At 38.8% G+C, this 13,016-nt stretch overlaps 1 protein-coding gene across 4 annotated transcripts in view; it reads left to right on the top strand.

Annotated features, from left to right (window-relative positions):
- The first annotated feature begins 51 nt into the window (after positions 1-51).
- Positions 52-13,016, top strand: part of LOC148675260 (E3 ubiquitin-protein ligase RNF19A) — a 45,431-nt gene continuing 32,466 nt past the window's right edge. For 2 of the 4 annotated variants that reach the window (XM_088626388.1, XM_088626386.1), the window contains exon 1: positions 52-194. The gene's annotated coding sequence lies outside the window, so the exon portion shown is untranslated. The remainder of the gene's footprint in view (positions 195-13,016) is intronic. The other 2 variants (XM_088626389.1, XM_088626387.1) reach the window with 1 other exon arrangement.

Raw genomic sequence — 13,016 nt, 5'->3', positions numbered from 1 at the left:
CCCCGGCAGGAGCGCCCGAGGTCGCGCCCTGCGCAGCGCGGCGCTGCCCGGTGTCGCGAAGCCGCCAGCCCGGATTGGCACAGCCGCCGCTCCACAGCAGTGGGCGGGTTTGTTTTGGGTCCTCAGCTGGGGGGAGGGGCGGAGCCAGCGGCAGACCCGGAGCCGCAACGGGGAGAGCGGGCTGCAGCGAGGAGGTAAGACCCCCGTCTTCGCGATGCCGCTTTTGACATACATGTATGACGAAATCCGCAAAGCCTTTGGAGTCCCTTTCTCCAAAGAGGCAGAAATGAGTCCGAAATATGAGCAACGCATCGTGTTGCCCGCTCAAAGGCAGCGTTTTTCGTTGTTTTGTTTTAATAAAGGGAGTAACGATGTGGATTTGTTAACCTTGCCACTCCCTGCAGGTTTTTGTTCTGTGATGTCCGGATCGAGATACCTTATTAAATATTAATAAGACCATTTTTATTACGTGTTGATATTTTCAGGTATTTTCATGCAACTCTACATTATAGCGATGGTTTTCCATTCGTCTTTCGCCACACTTCTTACTGCGGTCGGAATTGTAGTGCGGAAGGATGATCGCAGGGTGATGTATTCCCGGGATTACGGTACCCCCCTGCCATGAGTACTCGAACATAAAGGACACATCTTCCGTGGATTTTATCCTTGCGAAGATAATAATCCCTGCTTTTGTTCTGTAAATTCTAAATTAGGTAGCGTCGGCACTTACCGTGAGTCAGTATGTCAAACGTCTTACTCTAATAGTGTATTCAGGGAGATGTTAGCCCCGAAACTTTATTTTTAAAACGCGAAATGTATGCTGTTTCCCCCCTTCAGAATACAGCCTGCCTCCCCGTAGAATATTTAAAATGCGATGTTTACCATTTGGTGTTAGCTTCCGACTGGCACAGAGCAAAACAACGTCTGTACAAATTGTGAATTGCTTAGCAACAGCTTTGGTGTAGTAATGATATAAATCCCATGTTGTACACGCTTTCACCGGGCAGAGCGAATGTGTGCTGTACATCGCTTGAAGAAAACTGATAGACGTCGGGTGTGATTAAAACCGACATCTCTGTACTATTTCAATGTTTTTACTTGAGCTGCAACCTCGTTGCCTGACGTTGCCAGACGAAGAAATGCAGAATATTCTAACCGTTCATTCGTGTGAGTAGCATGTAGGTCACATCGCCCCCCCTGTCCAAACACAGTTGTTTCCCGTTATATAGATATGTAAAGGTTCGATTAAAATGAAAAAAAAAAAGTGATCTGAAGCAGATCAAGATTACCCGTTTACGGTAGGAGAGTATTGTTTCAGAGTAATCTAGTCTCCCGTGACTTTTCCAAGTTCATTTACAATGAGTTTCAAAAGCTAAGCAATGTGTGTGTAGGTGCCTTCATATTCCTGCGCAGGACTTGTAAAAGACATAGTGCCTCTTTAACGGTCTTCAGACCACTATAGCATAAATGCGTGGTGCTGTGTGACGTTAAACATTTTTATACATATATACAAGGCAAGATTTAAATTGTATAAGAAGGTACAGTTGTGTATTGCATATAAACCAAGCAAAAATAAAAATGGATGCAATATATTTTAAGAAGGTGAACTCCGAGCTGCAGTTTTGTTACTTTCATTGTATTTTGTAAATGAACAATTAAACATTGAGTAAGCCATGACCAGACAGTTGTCTTCTTTTCAGCTGAAATCCACAGAGAGCTTTTGCATTCCTTTATTATTTATTAGGTCATACAGTTATGTCATATATATGCTTGTAGGGGTCTGCAAGAAAAAAAAAGTGCTTTGGCTCGCAAACTGTATATATACAAACAATACTGTGTCATAGCTGGCACAGGGGTGCAATAATATCATTGCTGTCCTCACAGTCCTGAGGCCCTGGCTTCAGTTCCCAGACCTGGGGTGCTGTCTGTGTGGAATTTGTATGTTCCCCTCATGTTCACGTGGGTTAACTGCTGGTGCTCTGGTTTCCTGCCACAGTCCAAAGACATGCTGGTAGGGTCACTGGTTTCAGGGAAAATAGGCCCTGTTGTGAGTGTGTGTGTGTTTGTCTGTGTGTGCCCAGTGATAGACTAGCATCTCACCCAGGGTGTATCCCAAACTGTGGCACTGCTTTGGATAAAGCAGAAAAGGGACAGACTGAATTGTGTGCCATTGAAAAGGAGTTAGAACAGATCTCCTGCAGCTATTACTGGAGGTTAAATCAGGATGTATTATATGGTATGTTTCAAAGGGTCCATCTTCCTATGTTTGAAGCATCCATGCGCCTGATCTATCTTTAGAACATATGGTGGATTATACTGGGTATTTGCTTGAAATTTAAAGTACAGAAGGCTCCAGGTTTTGCTGTTGTTTAAGACAAGTGTATTGAATTTCATGTACAATGCATAATCCAAAGTCGTGTGTTTAATCAATATTTAAAAGCTATTTTTTGTCTATATTTTTGATCAGGTCAAAATAATTTTCAACAATTAAATGTTTTCATGCTAGTGAAGGTAGCTTGTAGAATTGCCATCAAATAGTGAGCACTGAAAAAAACCTGTCAAGTCCTGAATTTTGCCCTTGTGGATATACTTGAGATGCTCTACAACATAATGGCAAAACAGTAATTCACTTACAATAGCTCAGAACCTTAAGTATGTGGAATTTATGTAAAGCAATCTGCATAATATTTGCATGGGTAGTTTCTGTTTGGTTTCTATTACAGCCTAGTGTTTCACCACTAACCGTAAGCATGCATGTGCACAAGCTTTAGAACATATTACTGCACAGGTGACAGATTATTAACGTATTCTATATTATCTGCAGAAGTGTCATTTATTTAGAAAAGTGCAGATGCTGTACCTTTTCTGTTATGGATTCTAATGCCAACTCAGTTGACAAAAGTAATTCCCACAGCAATAGAAACAAAAGCACAAACACAGTAGATACTGGAAAACCCTGAACTGAATAGCATCTCAATTAGTGATCAACTATTCGAATGTAACTAATGCATCTTTCTTTTAAGAGTGGCTTTAAAGCTGATCTCGTCAGTTTCCCTTTGGCCAAAAAGCTGGTGCAAATCTTACAAAGATTCTAACTGTAATCTTTTTATCTTGCAGTATTTGTGAACATTTGCAATGTATCTATGTCAGACATCCCCTTTATTTAAATAAAAAAACTGACAATTGTTTTTGTTTCATAACTTCTCCTTGTAAAAGAAGCAAAAGCAACACTAATGAAAATAAATGTTAAGCATGACCTATGTGGTCCCCAGAATACTTTATTCGAAGCTGCATAATTCAAAATATCCTTCACATTTGTACTGTAGATGTCAGACTGATTGTCAACAGGTGACATGGAGTACATTCTTATCAGAGTAACCAGTTCAGGTTATTATTTGACCATTGCCACTCATTTTTCAAATCTGTCAAATCAAAAGACTGTGACGAGCTTCCTGAGAAGATGAGTATTAGGACTTTCTACACTGAAAGATTTTTATTTTCCAGTAAAGTTTGATTCCACTGCAAGGAGCCAATTATATAATATATAATAACATTACTTTATTAACCCTTTACAATTTCTTGCATTAGGAAGAAACAGTTTAGGGAAACAGTAACAGAACATAATACTTTTTTTAAAATTGGTTAAATTCTTATTTCTAGGCTGTAGAATTAAAACCACTGCTTGGCATAACCTGATATTAAAACTGTGCATTGAGTTGTTATCTATGCATAGGATTTTTAGAATGTTAATGACTTACTTCATGAGGAGTAATATCAAAATGATTGTACAGCTATTTAAATCTGTTCTGCACTGAAAAGTAATTGACAAAGTAAGAAAAAAGCATAACCTATGCTTATATGCTTAATGTAAAATAGTGTGGTGGATGCAGCTTTTTAAAGAGTATTAAAGCTTAGAATTGAATGGTTGCTTATAGAAATCTCTCATTCTAATAATCCATTACTCAGACAGTACAATTAACTAAACATGGATTCATAGAAATGAAGTACTGTAAGTACGAATACTAATCACCTTACTTAGAAAACAGGCACATCTTATTGCTGAAGTGTGTGCTGTGGGTTTCCCAAAGAGAAAAAAAACTAAAAGCATTTCTGTTTAGTTAAAAGTATTGGTGAAACGCCCAAATATTTCACGTAACTGATAATTAAGCATCATTATATTTGAAAGTTTCCAGATTTGTATTGTGTATAAAGAAATATCCAGTTGATGCGTGTTAAAAAATAGTGGACAGAGCAGCTACAATCAGCATTTAAGAAAAGCTTGTGCTAAACATTTTAATCAAAAGGAAATGTTTTTTTAGCTATAATGACTTCATCCAGGGCTCTCAAGTGAATCAACTAAAAACAACATCTTATATTCCAGATACATCTTATATTCCAGATGTTATTAGCTTTCTTACCAGTATTCTCTGAGTTACAGTGCCTGATGTGGCAAAGCACATAATGAGTAGTGGAAGGCTTGGTGGGCTTGATTTAAGCAGTCCGTAATACGGAACCTTTGCATACAATAGGATGCCAAATTGCTGATTAAAACTGAAGTATTTTTGAAGTACAGTCAGAAAGAATCTACATAATTGTATAAATAATACATAAGTTGTATAAACTTTACACCGTTTAATGATGACACAGGAAACTGTGAATAAATTGAAAATGAAGCAAATGCAAGGGATCCCATCTAGAAATGCAGGTGTTATAAGTGGGTTGTCTTGAATTGAGTGCTATCTAATTTAATTAAAATCCCATAAAGAAGCATCTGTCCCACCTTGTGAGCTGCCAGTTCTTACCATGAAGGATGACATGGCTGGGACATTTACAGAACAATAAAACACATTTACAGTTGTTAGCCTCAGTGTCTCGTGGCGCAGGCATTCTGGTTTCAGTTCTAGACCTGGGGTGCTATCTGCGTGAGGTTGGTATGTTCTTCCCTTGTTCATGTGGGTTTCCTCTGGGTGTTCCAGTATCTTTCTGCAGTCCAAAAACAATCTGGTAGATTAAGTGGTTTCTGGGAAAGCTGTCCCTGGTCGCAAGCGTGTGCTTGTCTGTGTTTGTGTCTGCCTGCCCTGTGATGGACTGTTGTCCCATCCAGGGTGTGGCCTTGCCTTGCGCCCCATGCTTGCTGGGATAGACTTCAGCTCTCCTGAGGCGCTTAATTGGAAGAAGCGGTTTAGAAAATGGATGGATGGAGAAAACACATTCGTGGGGATTATCAGACAATTGGAGTGTGAGTTTATGAAGAGATTTAAAGAGGAAAAAATAATAATGATGCTCTATAGTGAGACTGTTAGAAATCCTGCAACCAACCTGTAGTTTAGGACACGTCACCAGGTTATAATGACATCATTTCCTTCAAGTTCTTAAAAAAACTTTAAAGTCCCCCATGTTGGAGGACGGATACTTGTTACCTCACAGTGGATGAAATTTGTTTTGATTTTGCAGCCCGGCTGTGTATACATTAACAGTCTGGGGTCTGACCCGTGTCAAAGAATGGGAAAATAGTCAATTCTAGGTATTGCAGCAGACTTTTACAGAGGAGACTATAGCGAGGTTCATAAGCCATCTTATTATGGAATAACCTCGCTGTGGTGATATTTCTTCCTGGGCTCAACAACAGCATTCAAATTTCCAGTGTCAGTGGCCCTGAGCTACACAGCTCAGAGTACAGCGACATGATGATCAGCCCCTGTTTGAATGCTGGGTGTTGAATAGATTATCCATGAATGTCTGCAATGCAAGGAACTCTGTGCGTTGGTCACGGAAATACTTACTAACACAAAATTTGACGCCTCTGATATATGAGTTAATGCTACATTATAATGTACGTTCGAAATGTGGAATGCAAGCTTCACCGCACAGTCACTACAAGGACAAATATCACTCAGCCTCATTGCTTTTGCTTTGCCATGCTTTGAGCACCCAGTGAAACACAAAAGACTACATCAAGGGATTATGGGAGATCCTTCCTAACCCATCCAACCGTTTGGACACAGTGATGATGTCTCAAGGCCAGCAAGTTGCTTGGTGTTGACACTTCCAGTCCTGTTTCATTTCTGTATCAGTTGTATGATTTCATTTCACAGTTTTACATCTGAAGAACACTTAGTCTTCTCCTTCAAATACAATTATTAACCATTGGACAGCAGTGTGGGATAGTGGTTAGGGTTTTGGACATCTAGGTTCAATTCTAGGGGACATTGTTGCTGTATCCTTGAGAAAGGTCCTTTACTTAGACTGGTAAAGTGAACCTATGGGTATAAATGGATACAGAAAGATGTATAAAAATAGATAACTATACTCTCTCTAAAAGAATTTGGCTAAATGCAGCAGCCAAATAAAATAAATTAATTCATCAGAGACAAATTAAATAATGTGCAGCCTCATTTTAATCAGAAGTTTGAGACTAGTTTGATAAGATATTTCCACTTCTTGTGTGTTAGGTACATTGGTGTGGAGCATAATCTTTCTTCAGAGAAATGCACTAGAAGACTTATGGTATTAGGGTTATGTATCAGTGATGGTTTGCATCACTGTTGGATTTAAGAATTTTCTAATCTCTTGACACAATGACAATTTCCTGGCCTTTGACAGTGGCAAACGTTTGAAGATCATAATGTATCGAGCCCCAAAATAAGCATTGTGATGACAGGATTGTGGTTCTGGTGAAGTTCTGTTTTCTTCTTTCCTGTCTATAAAAATAGATCCCCAAATGTTAAAAAACAGTGAGGTTTGATCAATTGTAACAGCTTTTACACCACGTCCTCCACCATCACGGGACCTGTTCTGCCTGTTGGGGGGAACGCCAGCTCTTTTGAGTGAAGGACAATGGTCTTTGTGCCTTGCTCTAACCCTGTGAATTATCCTATATTAATATCTTCAGAAACCTGACTAGAAAAACTATCAGAGCTGTCCATCTTCCAACGACTTGAAACCAATTGTGAGCAGGCATTTTATTCAAAGTATTACAAATGCATAGAGTGTATTTGGTTCATGCAGTTCTAAATGACTTTAAAGCCTTGCTTGGATTTAATGCATACCACAAGGGTCGCATTGCCATAAACCTTGAGCCCTTAATCCTTCAGTCATTGCAGCAAGGCACTCCAGACCAGCAAGAAGTCTGATCTGTAGCCCTTAGACTAATGAAACACTTCCTGTATGAACCCTGAAAGAGGATTGTGCTGAGTTTATGTATTCATTATTTGGCAGAGTTTTGCATCTTGGACGTGATAGACTAATGCTGCTTTTATTCAAAAATGCTTTCTGTGAGATTAAGATAACTAATGGAATTACTTGTAACAGGACTTTTATCGTTTTTTTCGTCCTTTGTAAGGAATAAAGAAACAAATTGTTGCAAAGTGCAAACTATTTTGAGGATGATTAATACAGTACACCTAAAACCTGTGTCTTTTATATATGTTCTGCATTAACTAAATCTTTTGACTGTTGTTTCATCTGTTTTACAGTAACTGGTCTGCATGAATCCATGTTGAGAACATAAGAAAGTTTACAGACAAGAAAAGTCCATTACCTTATTTATCCAAACAATCTCATCTAGTTTTTTAGTGAATTAAGCCAAAGTATCTGCTTCAGCCTTGTTCAGTTCCCCCAACCACCTGGATAAGGTTTTTGGGTTTAAATGAACATTTTCCAAAGGCGGTTTGTACTAATGTCCAATAAAAAGCAGAAATAATAGAGGGGTATCATAAAAACATTCCCAAATGTTTAGGTGGCTGTTTGGCCCAGTCAGCTCATTAGGTGGCTAGTAAGTAGCAAATTGATCTAAGGATTTCATTCAAGTTCTTGGGTTATGTACTAGGCCTAGAAATCTGCAAGGGATGCTGCACAGTGTAATTAGGTCTGTGTCATAAGGCAAGAGGATTAATACTTGTGTAAATTCTCCTGTTCAACTCTTTGGCACACCAGAATTACTCCTGCACTCCAGTGCCTCAGTATAACATTTTGAAGTTTGAAAATTTGAAGCTAATAGCTGAATGAGTATCTTTACACTGTACCTGATATGTGAGGCATGATTTCCTTTCCTGGTGGTGCTCATTTGATTTTCAGTGCTGGCCTCCTCTTCCTCTTCCTGTAGCTTAATTAATGACTGCACAGCAAAGCGAGACTGGGTTTCAGATCACATTGCCTCTTCTGTCGGGGCTCAGAGAGATAGAGTGTTTGCTTCTTGTCAGGACACAATTCTTAGCCTGGGAGCATGTAGAATGCAATAGTAATCCACTTTGTACATAATACATGTAATATTGTGCCAGTAAGTACAGTGAGAAAAAAAGGTGTGAGCACTCCCTTGGTTGGTTTATATTCTCTTATTTTGTCGAACTTAAACATAATTAGACATTCATTAAAGTCTTAAAAGATTAAGATACCCTGATTAAACATATTGAATTATATTAGGGCATACATATTGTTAGATGATTTAATTATCACAGTGATTTAACAGTAAATATGTTTGTGAAATAAGAACAAGTAATAGGTTTATTCCACGCTGAAAAGAGAAGAAAGAAAACAACGTTTTGGCCGTGGAGCCTTCTTCAGGTGACACTGTCGTGTTTTCTTTCTTCTCTTTTCAGCGTGGAATAAACCTATCACTTGTTCCTTTGCAGCCTACACATGCTGACGCAGCTACCCACCTGAACTACTTTGTGTGAATAAGTTTGTAAGCCCTTAGACTCAGTAGCAGGTAGCACCTCCTTGAGCAGCAGTGACTTCAACTAGACATTTCCTGTAACTTTTTATCAGTCTCTCACTTTGGCTTTTATGAATTGCGGCCAGTTCTTCCTCGTGGACTGTGACATTTGAAGGTTACCTTGCATGAGCTGCTTTGTTTGGCTCAAACAGTTCAATGGAATTTAAGTAAACACCGGGACTTGTCCGGTCCAAAATGTGAAAGTTCTTCTGCAGTCATTCTGTTGTAGATCTGCTTGTATGTTTAGGATTATTATCTTTCTGCATGAGCCTCTTTTGGCTCAGCTTTGGACAAAAACGTTTAGAAATGCTAGTGTAACCCACTCCAGACTGGTTAGCATCATCCACTCTTTTCCTGAGGTCCACTGAAATCCCTTTTGATTGTGGCATGCCGTTTCCCCTAAACCGTGCTGTGTACCAAATACATAAAGTTTCTGACCATTCTATGAAACAAGATTGCCAAAACCCAGTCCTTGTTTTCTTGTTATTCAGTCATTTAATCATCTCACTCTAATTAATACTGATTCTTTTTCATTTTTTGTCTACTTCATAGACTTTGAACTAGTACATATATAGCCCTTTGATTATTAAGAAAAGACTGGTATTGATTAAGGAGGCACAGTATCTTTATTGTTAGCATTGCTGACTTGCTGGGCCCTGGGTTCGATTCCTGTGGTGCTCTCTGCGTGGAGTTTATATGATCCCCCTGTGTCCCTGTGTGATTTCCTCCTGCAGTCCAAAAACATGCCAATTGGTTAACTGGCTTCTGGGAAATCTGGCCCTGGCATGTGAGAATGTGCATGTCTGTGTTTGTGTCTTTGTGTGCCTTGTGAGTTTCCCACCTTGTACCAGTTGTTTGCAGGGGAGGGCTCCGGCTCCCCCGCAATCCTATATTGGATAGAGTGGTTAGAGAGTGGATGGGTTACTGTCCAGTAAAATGTGTAAAAGGCAGTGAGTACATCATCTGTTGCAATAACAACAAAAAATAATCAGCACAAATGGGATGTAATGGGAGCTCTGGACAAAGTATAGTCTATTATCTCTTATGAGGTATTCTGTCTTTGACAGTGCTGTTCTTTTTCCTCTGGATGAAAAAAGGTAATCTGTTCTTTACCATTTTAGATCATTTTCTATCCAGGAAAAGCAACCAACAGCTCACCATAATTGCAGTGAAGAAATGATTTGTGTTAAATTGGTCCCTGTTTTGTAACGTTTATGGTAGGAATTCTTTAGCTTTTCCCCAGGGTAGGTAAATGTATACCTGTTTGACAAGCCAGACCATTAGGCAAAGTGCTGATGTAATATTCCTATTTTGCATCTGTGTAAATCCAATATGCTTCCCCGAGGGGCTAACCAGGAATGAATATTAACAAAGCAGAACTATTTTTACACCTCTCCATCTCTTCGTTTCTATTTAGAACCAGAATACTGTGAAAAATCCGAGCTGTCCCATGTACAGTAGCTTCCGGTATCTAGCGTCTTTTTAGATATGAGGTGGATTCTTAAATGATATACTAAAACAGTTCAGCAGTTAGACTAATCCTAGACATTTTGGCTATGAAAACATTTTTAACAATCTTCTAACCTGAAAAGTCAGAAGTGGCAGGAGTCACATAGTATATCCGTGTCAGAAAAATCTACAGATGGCGGAGATGTTGTGGCTTAATCTGGCAGAGGTGATGGGTGTGAATCACTCAGATCCCATCCCAAACTTTCTCATTTTGTCATAACTGTTTTCCTCTCTATTCCCTGTGTCTGATTGCTCACTGCCTCTCTGTAATGCTTTTGAATGTGTTTATTATTTTGGCCTTGTGTTTTTACTGGTGCTCTTATTTTGATATTGTACAAGCATTCTGATCAGCAGTTTGTTTTCAGTGGTGAAGCTGATATACATAGCTTTCCATCCAAAGTTGCTTCCCTGGGTTACGATTTAAGCATGCTGTTGGCTTGTGTATGAGGTTGATCTGCTGGCTCAAGACATTATACTGTAGGCCTCACAATGTGGTGTGAGTTGTGTGCTAGTCTACAATGATCTTTTGTGTTGGTATACAAATGTCATATGCGTTGTGTTCATTTTAGAGAAAGTGTTAATGGTTATGCTCACACATACCAAAGTATGCAGTCTTTTATGTTCACCATTCTGATATAAGTATTGCTGCTTAAGATGCAAAGGAAAATGATTAAAGTGACAGACTTAATGCATGGACACATTAGGAGTGTCTGGGGTGACCACAGTTACTTATTTTCGTTGACCTTTGAGAAGAATTTTATTTCAAAGTGTTCACCTTAATATTCTATTCAGATTCTTTGTATGCCAGGCAGCATTAGAGACATTCTTAATTACATTCCTGAAGTAAGATTTGAAGCCATTGCAGTGATTGGCAGTGTACTTCTGGCTTCTGGCTTCCACTTGTCTGCTTCAGAGAAAGCTAAAAGCTCATTAAAACCTTCCACGCCAAATTGTGTTAGCCATTTATTCAATGTATTGAATAAGTATTACTTATTCAACATAAGAAAAGTGAGAATAATAATCATTTGCTAATGAATGATTCTTTGCAAATACATTTTCTGTAGTTAAACATGTGTCCGGTAGTGACTTCAGATTCTGTGTTTCAGTGTGTTGATGATGCACCAAAAGCAGAGGATAACACTGGAGTATAAAGTGTTGTTTTTTTCAAAGTACCACAACATTTTCCTGACAGAACAACACAGGAAATCCATCTCTTCTCCCCAGTCTTAATAAAGGAACACCACAGGCATCCTACAGGATACTAAACTTTAACAACTTCCAATTGGACCTTTTTGGCCGTAATATTAGGATTTTCGGATAGGGATGCACTTGTTTTGCTTTTTAATAGCAATAATATGGTATAATAAGGCAGGAAATAAATGGAAAAAAAGACTGTATTGTAGTATTTTTATGTTGAATATACAAAACAACATCTGTGCTGTGGGGTAGGGCTGGGCGATATGACCTCAAATCAATATCACGATAATTTCACACATTTACCTCGATAACGATAAATGAACGATCATTTTTTTAAACCCTTGAAATGATATGATTACATGATATGCTGAAAGATCATGTTTTAAATACGTGAAACTATTACTACTATTAAAGCTTTGTAAATGCCAGGCACGTATCTCTTGTCAGGGGTTTGAACGAGTCTTTTGAAACCACTGTGTTCCACTGTAGCAATGAGGACCATGTCCTTCGCTATGTAGTATGTAATGGCTTTAGCTATTGCGTTACATCTGCGTGAATCTTTTGCGTATTGAGTGGCATTAGTAAATACTTGGGTTGCAGACAGCTGTTTGGGGGATTCACTTCGGCCATGAGTGAGCTTGTCAGTCGCTCTCTCTTTTTTTGGCCATGCACTGTTTCCTCCTTGCCTGGGTGCCCAGTTTGGAGAGACAGACTGATCAGTGTCTTGGTTCCTTCTTAATGATCAGCTTCACTAATTGTGTGGATTCCAATTGATTGTATGGCTTGATAAGGTCATTTTGTGAATTTAAATGAATTTATGTTTGTGCCACAGCACAGATTTTGGATACTTACAAAAATGATTTTTACATTCCATATTAATTAGCTGTTTGCATCTTTATGTTTTGTTGTTGCTTTGAATGTGTCTTCTACTTTGAGTGGAGTCGGTTGTGTACTCTATATAACAAATTTGAATTGCTTCTTCTAAGTGTCATGGTGTCACTTTGAGTGTCAAAGTGTCTTAATGAAAACATTAAGGCAACAAAATGTCAAAATTGTTCAAGGATCTGAATACTTTTGTAGAGCACTGTATATACACTAAAATGATGGTGTTCAATTTTAGTCAAGGGGTAACAAAATGTCTGTGCTTTGAACTTATCATATGGTTAAATGACTATCTGTTGCCAATAGTTGCCATGTTCAGGGCCTATATTTAAATTTAGGAATAAATCACAGTTATAATCAACCTTTCTTTTACTTTGAGTGTACTTGTTTCAGAGCTACACTCTAAACCGATCCTGTCAATGTAGTGAGACTCTCTGAGGAAGTGAGTGATCTAGCTGAAAGCCTAAGTTTGCAGCCAGGCAAGGTAACATTAGAATAAAATGTCGGCAACGTGCAGCTCCACAGTGCTTGGGGCCCTACTCTTTCCATCATCACAGAATATTTCCTTGCTGTCACATTCTAATTAGTCCTTTTTACTTGGACGTGCTAATTATTTTTCTTCACCATATTAACACCCAAAGTTTAGGATTCAGCAAGTGTCAATCAAATTAGCTTACTCCTACAGCCTTCATATTTGTGTGGGAGAAGTGTAGAA

The sequence above is a fragment of the Lepisosteus platostomus genome, chromosome 3, assembly GCF_059453375.1.
Source record: "Lepisosteus platostomus isolate fLepPlt1 chromosome 3, fLepPlt1.hap1, whole genome shotgun sequence".
NCBI classification, from domain to species: domain Eukaryota; kingdom Metazoa; phylum Chordata; class Actinopteri; order Semionotiformes; family Lepisosteidae; genus Lepisosteus; species Lepisosteus platostomus.
The sequence above is the reverse complement of the archived record's forward strand: the minus strand, read 5'-3'. Positions and strand labels throughout refer to the sequence as shown.